Consider the following 10,337-nt stretch of genomic DNA (forward strand, 5'->3'; position numbering starts at 1 on the left):
CAGTTTAGAGGGTTTTTGAATCAGGTACGTTTAGTGATACAAATGCATCCTTCTCGATATCCCACCGATGCATCTCGAGTGGGACTAGTAGGCACTCTCCTTAGTGGCTCAACATTAGCATGATTTGCTCCATTGTTGGAAAAGGAATCTCCATTACTAAACAGTTTTGAAGAATTTATAAGTGAGTTTAAAGCCTGTTTTGGAGATACTAACAGCATAAGGACTGCAATCAACAAAATCCGGCGATTACGCCAAGGTGACCGTCCAGCCTCCGCATATGCTGCAGATTTCCGCCTACTCGTTGCCGATATCCCGTGGGATGATCACGCCTTGATGGAGCAATTTCGTTATGGTTTACACAACGATGTCAAGGATTTACTCTTGACCTTCCCCGAAGAGCCAAAGTCATTAACAGAAGCAATCAGTCGTGCGGTGAGATGCTACAACCGCCTCTTCGAACGACATTCGGAACGACAATTCCAGATTTCGAGGGCAAGATCAGAGCCTACTTACGCCTCAGTGGTAGCGAAACCTTTTCCGAGGGAGTCATATAATGCACCTCCAATAAGTACTCCAACTCCGATGGAAATTGACACCACACGTCGTCATGGACCACTATCGGAAGAAGAAAAGGAATGACGTCGAGCAAACCGATTATGTCTTTATTGCGGTGGACCAGGGCATATCGCGGTAAACTGTCCCCATAGGCCAAGAAGGCATTTACATCGGCTCCAATTCTAGCTCATGTCGATCAGGAAAAACCATTCATTATCGAAGCAGTTGCATCGGATTTCGCATTGGGGAGCATTATGTCACAATGAGGTAATGATGAGAAGCTACATCCTGTGGCTTTTCACTCACGCAAGTTTGACGCCGCTGAAATCAACTACGAAATTCATGATAAGGAGCTATTGGCAATAGTGGACTCTTTTACGCAATGGAGGCATTTTCTAGAGGGATCCTCTCATCAAGTTACCGTATTCAGTGACCACAAAAACCTTACCTACTTTCAGGACGTTCATGTGCTAAATCGATGTCAAGCTCGGTGGGTCCACTTCCTCACGCGTTTCGACTTCAAAATTACATATCGTCCGGGGAAGCACCAAGGGAATGCAGATGCATTATCACGGCATTCGTACCTAGCACTGCATCCCGGCGAACCAACTTTTGATAACCAAAAGCAAGTAATCTTGGGACCGACACGACTGCAAACAACATAGGTCTTTGGCATGCCAATGGATTCCCACGTTATCGATACTATACGTGAGGACTTGAAGACCGATGCTTTCGCCCAAGCCATTCTAGCACAAATTGATCCCTCTTGAGCATCTTGTTCACAGTCACAACCACCAGGTACGGACTATTGGCAATTCAAATACCATGATGGATTACTATTCTTTAATGAACTCTTGTATGTTCCTAATGGTTCTTGCCGCCTTCGAGTAGTTCAAAACTGTCATGACACATATACAACTGGGCATTTTGGTAGTACTAAAACATTAGATTTAGTACAACGATCATTTTGGTGGCCCAGTATGCAACAATTTGTCGAAGATTTTGTTCGGACTTGTGATACATGCTGCAGAGCGAAAATGCCAAGGCATCATCCATATGGTTTATTAGAACCATTACCAATTCCAAGCAAGCCGTGGCAATCCATTGCTCTAGACTTCATCACAGATCTTCTAGTCTCTAAGGGGTTTAATGTGATTCTAACAGTCGTAGATCGATATACGAAGATGGCTCATTTCTTGCCATGTACTAAGGAAATATCCAGTGAAGAAACCACTGAAATTGTCATGCGTGAAGTATGTCAGCATCATGGCCTTCCCGATAGTATCATCAACGACCGTGGACTCTAGTTTGTATCGAAATTTTGGAAGCACCTTTTTAAAATGCTCAAGGTCACGTGTAACCTCTCCTTCGGCTACCACCCACAAACGGATGGCCAAGCAGAACGAACAAATCAAACATTGGAGCAGTATCTTCGGTGCTTTCTAAGCTATCATCAGGATGACTGGGTAGATATTCTCCACTTCGCCGAATTTGCCTACAATAACTCTATCCACACATCGACTAAAGTTACGCCATTTTATGCTTATACGGGTTCTCACCCTTGGTGGTGTGTATTTGAAACCCTAGAGCTGTCCACAAATCCTTGCACAGAGGATCATTTAGAGTGGTTACGCAAGATACAAGCCGATTTATCTACTCATCTCCAACAAGCTCAACAAACACACAAGGTTTATGGGGATCGTCATCGACTTCCATCCAATTTTAACATTGGAGATCGGGTATGGCTACTACGATGACACATCAAGACTACTCGCCCATGCGAGAAGTTGGATTATCGGCGATTAGGTCCTTTTCGTATTATAGGAAAGATTAATGATGTCGCTTTTCGTCTCGATCTACCTCCGCAACTTTGGATACATTCGGTGTTTCATAGTTCTCTCTTCGAACCCTATCAAGAGAACACCATCCTAGGACGTATTACACAGCCTCCACCCCCGATCGAGCTTGAAGATGGACCTGAGTACGAGGTTGCCGCCATCCTTGATTCCAAGATTATTCGCAACAAGCTCTACTATCTAGTCGATTGGCTAGGATATAGTCCTAACGAGCGTACTTGGGAACCGATAGAGAATGTGACCAATGCTCGTGCTCTTCTTGAAGATTTCCATCGTCAATATCCAGAAAAACCGGTTCCTCAATCCAAAACGACTCGTGACACTCGTCGTTTTAAAGGAGGGATAGTGTCATGATATGGCAAGACTTGAACCCATGACCTTATGCTACATGGGTCGAGCTCTTGACCATTAGACCATACCTTGTAATACGTAGAATATTATTTTCATTTATGTTTTATTATAGAAAATTGATGTAGATTCTAGATTTCTCTGGAACATTCTAGAAACTTCAAGAGTATTCCTCAGAACACTATAAAAGGAGGCACAAGGCATTATTTCGAACCAAATCAGTTCAACGCCAGTCTTAAGCCTCCTAACTACTAATGTACATTCTCTTCACATAATATATATCTTTTCTTATCATCACTCACTCACTCACTCACTCACTCTCTCTCTCTCTCTCTCCCTCCCTCTCACTCACTCTTTCCTTCTCTTGATAGTTCTTCACCTCTCTCAGTACTAATACTTCTTTTAGTACTAATTCCTTCTCTGTCTTAGTACTGTTCTTGACAATAACTTTTCCTTCTTTTTATTATTTTATTCTTTCTTCTCCCAATCTAATAATGTATAGTTAATATGTGTTGTTTTTCATTGATTCAATGATGTTGTAGTGGTAATTAATTGGTTGTATAAAACATTTACATATGTGTATGAGGTCAATACCTCATTTGATATATATTTGATATGTGATTTGTGTTGTATGCGTATGAGGTCAATACCTCAATTGTGAATTACATTCACATAAATATGTTATGGTTGCGTATGAGGTCAATACCACAATTTCTATGTAAATAATATGCGATTTATGTCGTATACGTAAGAGGTCAATACCTCAATTGCGTTGTTGCGGAGTTTCACATGCGTGTGTCGCTCGAACGGGACCGTCGGGGCCTTGGACTGGGGAGATAAAAGAAGTGAGGATAGTGGGAGATTATGATGTCAATGACATGGGGAAAATATACATAAGTTTAGATATAAAATAGGCTTTAAACAACAATTAGGCTTAATACCATGATTCTGATGGGTTTTTTACATAGAATTGGTTTCATGATTAATAAAAATAGCTATGAATCAAAACAGGTTTTTATTTTCTTTAGAATTGCTAGGCTTGACACCACGATTTAGGTGGTTTTTGCAACAATGGGTTATGAGATTATCAAAGGCTAAAATAATCTAGCAAAGGCGAGTCTAGTGGGCTCCGAGCTTGACTACTTCCGATGGCTATGTTGCCTCGATTCGGAGTAGCTCTCGTGCCACTACAACCTCCCTTCCGCAATCGGTCACTGAGTTGACCACCATCAAGATGCCGAAAAAGCCATTGCTTAAGAAATCCAAACCCTAAAATCTCGAGTAAGAAGTATAATAGGAGCAAAACTCACAAACCCTAAAATCATATGTCCTCTAGTAGAAAGAAGCTCTCAAACCCTAACCCTAGAAGGAAAAGATGAAAGAGAAAGTGATGAGGAGAAAGGGAAGCTACCAAACCCTAACCCAAGAAGAAGAGGAGAAGATGAAACCCTCGTGGTACACCCCTAGAAGAGAAAATGGGCGACCCCATAATAGGCCCTATCGCTCCTCTCTTATAGAGGAACGAGGAGCTTATTTTAACATTACATGCTTTTTATTCTTTCTTTATCACAAAAATGGAAGGGAAGCAAAATGCCCTATTGCTCCTCTCTTATAGAGGAAAGAGGAGCTTATTTTAACATTACATGCTTTTTTTTCTTTCTTTATCACAAAAATGGAAGGGAAGCAAAATGATTTGACAAATCTACACCTCTCTACATATACTTATAAGCATTAACCACTAAGCTACTACATGTTACTTATTATTTTTATTTATTTATACATTATTTCATGAGATATGCATGGAACCTCGCTTTTTCCCACACTGCACACGCCACACCACGCCACACCACGCCACACCACGACATCCACCCCCACCAAACCGGACATTCTCCGGTATGTGCCAAAGGAAAGTGATGTGGTGAGGCCAAAGGTTGTCAACCTTTGTTTTCTTTCCTTCGTTGCGCCTTGCCCTCACGAAATCAACCATCAACTTTGACATAATCTCTTCTTCGTCCGTCTCCGTTCTCCCCTACTGCTCTTTCACGTCAGGTTCACCAATGTCGTTAAATTTCCGCTTGCGTGTGTCGCTCGAATGGGACCGCTGAGGCCTTGGACCGGGGAGACACAAGGGGTGAGGAAGTGGGAGATTCGCCACCACGATTAGCAAATGTTTAAGGAGAATACGCACAAGGGGAGAGAGAATTGTAGACAAAAATATACAAAACACCGGGTCATTTGAAACAGGTAATATGTCATATTCTCTTTTGCCATAGTTGGTGAGATGCAGAAAAGTACCCTAATTTAGCATGATTTCGAAAATGTACAATGCATGCGCACCTATTTTGCGAATGGATGGTGAAATATAGAACCAAATAAAATCCAAGCATTTGGTGAATTGTATATGTCTTGTTTTCGTGTCAATTTGTATATCCTGGAGTACAATTGAATACTAGGTTGAATATTAAACATCTTTATTTGGTATCCATATTCAAATTGTAGAGTAAAACTACATAAACCCTAAATGTTAATATGTGGTTTAGGGTTGAGGAAAAAAGTAGTCCCCCACTTGTTGGACGGGTATATCGATAGTTTTGTTGTATAATGTCATATAATCCATCACAATGTAATTGGTAAGAGTAACAATTATGTACCACGTTCATTTATACTATTTGAAACCAACAGACTTGGAACGTAGCAAACTAAAAACCATTTTTTATCAAGAACATTCACAAGTTCATGTATATAATCATGCTAGGAGAAATGAGAAAGTATAATATCATGTTAATACCCCAAACTGGAGAAGAGCATGGTGACCAATCATATGTATATACAAATTACAGTTCAAAAAATGATTAAAAAGTGAAATTATGAACGGGTGAATAAAATTAAACAGTAAACGATTACTTTTGTTCTCATATACAAAAACAATATCAAGTCAAGGTATACATTATGCCTCAAAAATACTCAAAGTATACATTATGCCATCTAAATCAATCTATAAGCAAATTTGGCACACTAGGCTCTTCAGGCGCTGATTGTTCTAGACTATTCTCGTTTGTGTCATCTCCACGCTCTCCTGAATCTGATGTATGTTCAAATTGTGTTACATCTTCTAGGTCCACAAGCTCCCTTGCTTCTTCATCAATAGGTTCCATTGGTTCTCGTGAAGTCATTTGGAACATCTCTGTCTCATTGATGTGCTTAGCTCCGACTTCTTGATCCTAATCTGGACAGTCCCAGATTCCTGTGATCCTCATTTTGATGAAGTTAACTTGTGTATGGTCCTTCTCCAACGCAACACAGTTTCGAAACATCTTCAATGCACAAGCTGTTGTAGTACCTAATGGCCACATGAACACGAATAAGTATATATAAGAATTAAAGTCTTAAACTTGATCGACAGATATCAAAGTAAATATATTTTATATACCTGTGCCAGAGAACAAGTCTAGGACCCAATCATTTGGATTCGAGAAGAGCTCTAGGAGGCGGTTGATCAATCTTTGAGGTTTTTGATAAGGATTCACCATACTCTTATCACCTGAAACATGCCTTAATTTTTTTGTGACAGTTGGGCACATGATATAATTTACCACGTTACGCTCGTTGACATGTGCTCTAGCCTTCTTCTTTGTTATTGAATCATAGTAACCCACACAAAAATGTTCGACCGCACTAACCATTCGATCGCCAGGGCTACGTGTAATATTTGTTTTAATCCTACAGAGAAATAAAATCATTGTTTAGAGGTATGAATGTCAACATATAATAACAAGTATCATAATGATTAAAAACAAACTGTGACACACCAATGCATGTGTTCAGTGGCATGACAATGTGACTTCAGAGCTGTTGTGACTGACAGTGATTGCCCCATGCTATGGAATATGATTATCCTCCACAAGGGGGCCAATGTTAGTTCGGCGAAATCCTTTACCATCTTCCCGATTTGGGGGTACTTGAAAGGCACATCATCATATGTTGATCCCGCAATTCGGAATCCATATGGTATGTCGGCTATCAGCAAAGTGTAGTGCCTTCTCGGTAATAGATCGAGCATTTGTGATACTTCCCCATTAAATACACTATAATGTAACTGTTTATAAGGATTGGACCTATGCAAAAAACTCTTCACAGTCTCCAAATCTCAGACAGTTCCATCTCTTTCCCTTTGGTCATTCTCTTCTCATACTTTGCACGTTCTAAGTGTGTGATAAAGGTAGCTGGAATACCATCATTATTGTCGTTGGTCTTTTTTGATTTCGATGGTTTCTGCAAGTGTCAATGTTGTTAGGAGAGAACATTAGCTTTCAATGTATTAACATTCAAATGACACATACCCAATCTCTAAAAACAATAAAATATTCCTCCAATGCCTTGTAGGAAGAAGTTATCGAGCAGGCTTGCTCCACTTCTTCCCATGTCGGTAAACTCATTTTTTGTCATCAACTCCTGAATCTTCATGTATACCTTGTGACTATACAATAAATATGAAATTAGAAATTAAAAATCAATAATAATAGAAGAATATCATGAAACATTGTATACTATAAACCCTTACTTTTGCAATTCAGTAACCATCTCGTCCAAACTAAATTCCTTGGCAACAACTCGAGATAGCACCAATATTAATAGCCTATTATCTTTAATACCTTGCAATGACCTCCAAGGTAAAAGTTTCATGTCTTCTGCTAACTCCTTGATTACCAAGTCGCTTTTGCCCTTTGACTTCGATTTGATCTCAACTTGTGGATCAATCCTTCCCTTCTTTGACCTTTGCCCTTTGACCTCTTTCTGCTCCCACATGCTAAATATTTTTTCCTAGAGATCCCACACCTCTCCGGTCTGAAAGGCTAGTTGAAACCAGGAATCATATTTTCGTAGCCCTTCTGATTTTGTGCTCTCATCCACTGAAATCTCCACTTCCAGTAAACACTGGCGATGCAAACCAGGCCACAACCTTGGGCCAAAACGATTTAATGCATCTAGGTACTCATGATGAAAAAATCTGATCCTTTCAATGCATGACATCTTTTGCCTATAATCATTATCATTGTTATGGTCCCATGCTAGTAGCTTCGCCTCCTCGTGAGTGAGTCCTGCATATACTTTACATTCGGCGTACTTAAAGAAGGGGGTGAGAGGGTATTCTTTCACAAGCTGTCTACAAGCTTCGGCCGAATGCGATCCTCCAATTACATAATATGTATAATCATCAGCAGAGCTATACTTGAAGTCTGCTACTGTTGGACATTGATCTTGATCGATCATTACTAAAAATGGCACGACAGTAGCATGAGGATTAATTTTCATTTTGCTCTTCAAGTTTTGCACATGGACAACGTGCGGCTCTCTAATTTCTAGGGGACGTCTTCCAATCAAGGGATCAATTGGAGACCTCTAGATTGAAGAATTGGCAAATGAAACAGCTGCCCTTTACGCACAAGTTTTGTCTTAACAATATCTTCTCTTATTTTATTTTGTTCAGACGTTGACTTGGTGCTCTTCTTCTTCCTCCACGAATTCTAAAACCTCTTCATCATCTTTGTTGGGTCATGGTCGTTTGTTGTATTTCTTATGAACTGGATTTGTCTTTCTAGACTTTTTTGGTGGAGTTTGTGCTTCACCATTTCTCTTGTCACATACGGCCGCAATGCAACTAATAAGTTGTTCATCATTTGAATGTCTTTACGTAATGAATTGGGTTTGCAACATTCTGCTACTAGGTTTCCCTTGTCAAGACACAATCGTCTAGAGCCAACAGAGCTTGAGACATCGATTATAATACTCGAAGAATCACTATCTTCATATTCTAGCTTGGTTACATCTCCATAGTCAAATGTTTTTCCAACCTCCAATTTGCCTTTACCGTCTGGCTTAGCTGTTATTAAGAGCAGCACCCCATCTTCCTCAACATAAGAGAGACACCATTCTAACTCTGGGTAATTCTTATATTTAAGTTCAAATGTTTTCTCTTCCTGGGCCCCACGCTTGCTATTTTTGGTCGTTGCAATAGAAGACTTAGATGCTCCATCCCCCGTTGAGTCAAATAGAGTTCTTCTAGAGACATTTTTGACAAAAGAGTCAGAATCTCGCTTTGTTGGAGTATGAATCTTTAGTTTAAACGAAGGAACTTTTTGACGAGAGTCACTAAAATGAAGACAACATCCTATTTAGGTTAATTACGAACAAGACCATATTATTTGAACAAAAACGATGGAGAAAGTCGTAAAATAAAGAACAATTAAACGCAAAACACTAAAAATTGTATCAAAATGATGAGAAAACTGTAATGAGGGACATAAATTTTCTATTCGCAAAACCCTATTTTTTCAACCAAAATATGATGCACTGCATTGGATTTTGGTTGAAAGGAGGGCTATCTTCCACCAAAATCCGATGCAGTGCATCAGACCACCAAAATCCGATGCACTGCATCGGATTTTGGTTGAATGCCTTGATTGTGACATGACTTCTCCTGAACCATCTAGTGAAGTTTAAGTGCATTTTAATTCGATGGTGTGTTTCCTTAACAAAATATTTGGGGATTATTGCTTATTGTGAAAAGGAATCTTTAAGGCATCTTTTAGAATCTTAAAAAATGTAAAGAATATTGCTAACTTGGCGATCTTCTTTCCCTTGTTCATGATGCCTGTCGGAGGTAGTGCTTCGGAGTGCTTGAAATTAGTCTTATTGTGAAAAGGAATCTTAACAAAATATTTGGGGATTATTGCTTATTGTGAAAAGGAATCTTTAAGGCATCTTTTAGAATATTAAAAAATGTAAAGAATATTGCTAACCTGGCGATCTTCTTTCCCTTGTTCATGATGCCTGTCGGAGGTAGTGCTTCGGAGTGCTCTGAGCTCGATGGATTCTTTGTCGTGATAATGAAAATGAAATTTGAAACTTCATTATATATAAATGTTTTTTTAAATAAAAATTAATTAAAAATTAATTTTTTTTGAAATTTCTCTTCCTAAAAAGTGTTATAGTGTAACCAATAACTCATGTCTAGTTCTAATAGTTATAATCTTTTCTATAGAGGAGTTCGGTATATAGCCCTTTGATGGTAGTGGCACAGGGTTTGTCTTGATAGTTTCGAGAATGTCTTCTTCTGCAAGTAGAACGTCTTTTTTTTCTATTGCCCCCTTTTCTTTGTCCAACAACTCATATTTCTCAATAGAAGAGTACGATTACAAGAGACATTTGAAAGGCTCGCGTAAAAAACAGAAAAGTGAGGCTCCTAGTACCTTGAATTCTCTTTTTTCAATTGATTCTGTTGATGGCCCTCTTCATGTAAGCTTAGAAGCGGAGTTTGATACTTCTATAGATAACAGTAGTATTAGTAAACCACTTGTATTTAAAAGAATCCCGCGACAAGTTAGTGACAAGAGATTTAATTTTTTATGTTCTGATCGTCAACTGCTTTGCGACTTCAACAAAACATGTTGTGCGAATCTCTGCCTTTCAACTTATGGAAAGTTGAGGTTACGTGAAACACAACAAAAATATTTGTCGCTTAATGGGAAAGAGCAGGACACATTTCTTCTTTCGCATATGCAGCTTAAAATGGATCAC

Source organism: Azolla caroliniana, unplaced genomic scaffold, assembly GCF_043228905.1.
Source record: "Azolla caroliniana isolate FFs.n. ecotype wild unplaced genomic scaffold, voAzoCaro1.0.p SCAF_5, whole genome shotgun sequence".
NCBI lineage: Eukaryota > Viridiplantae > Streptophyta > Polypodiopsida > Salviniales > Salviniaceae > Azolla > Azolla caroliniana.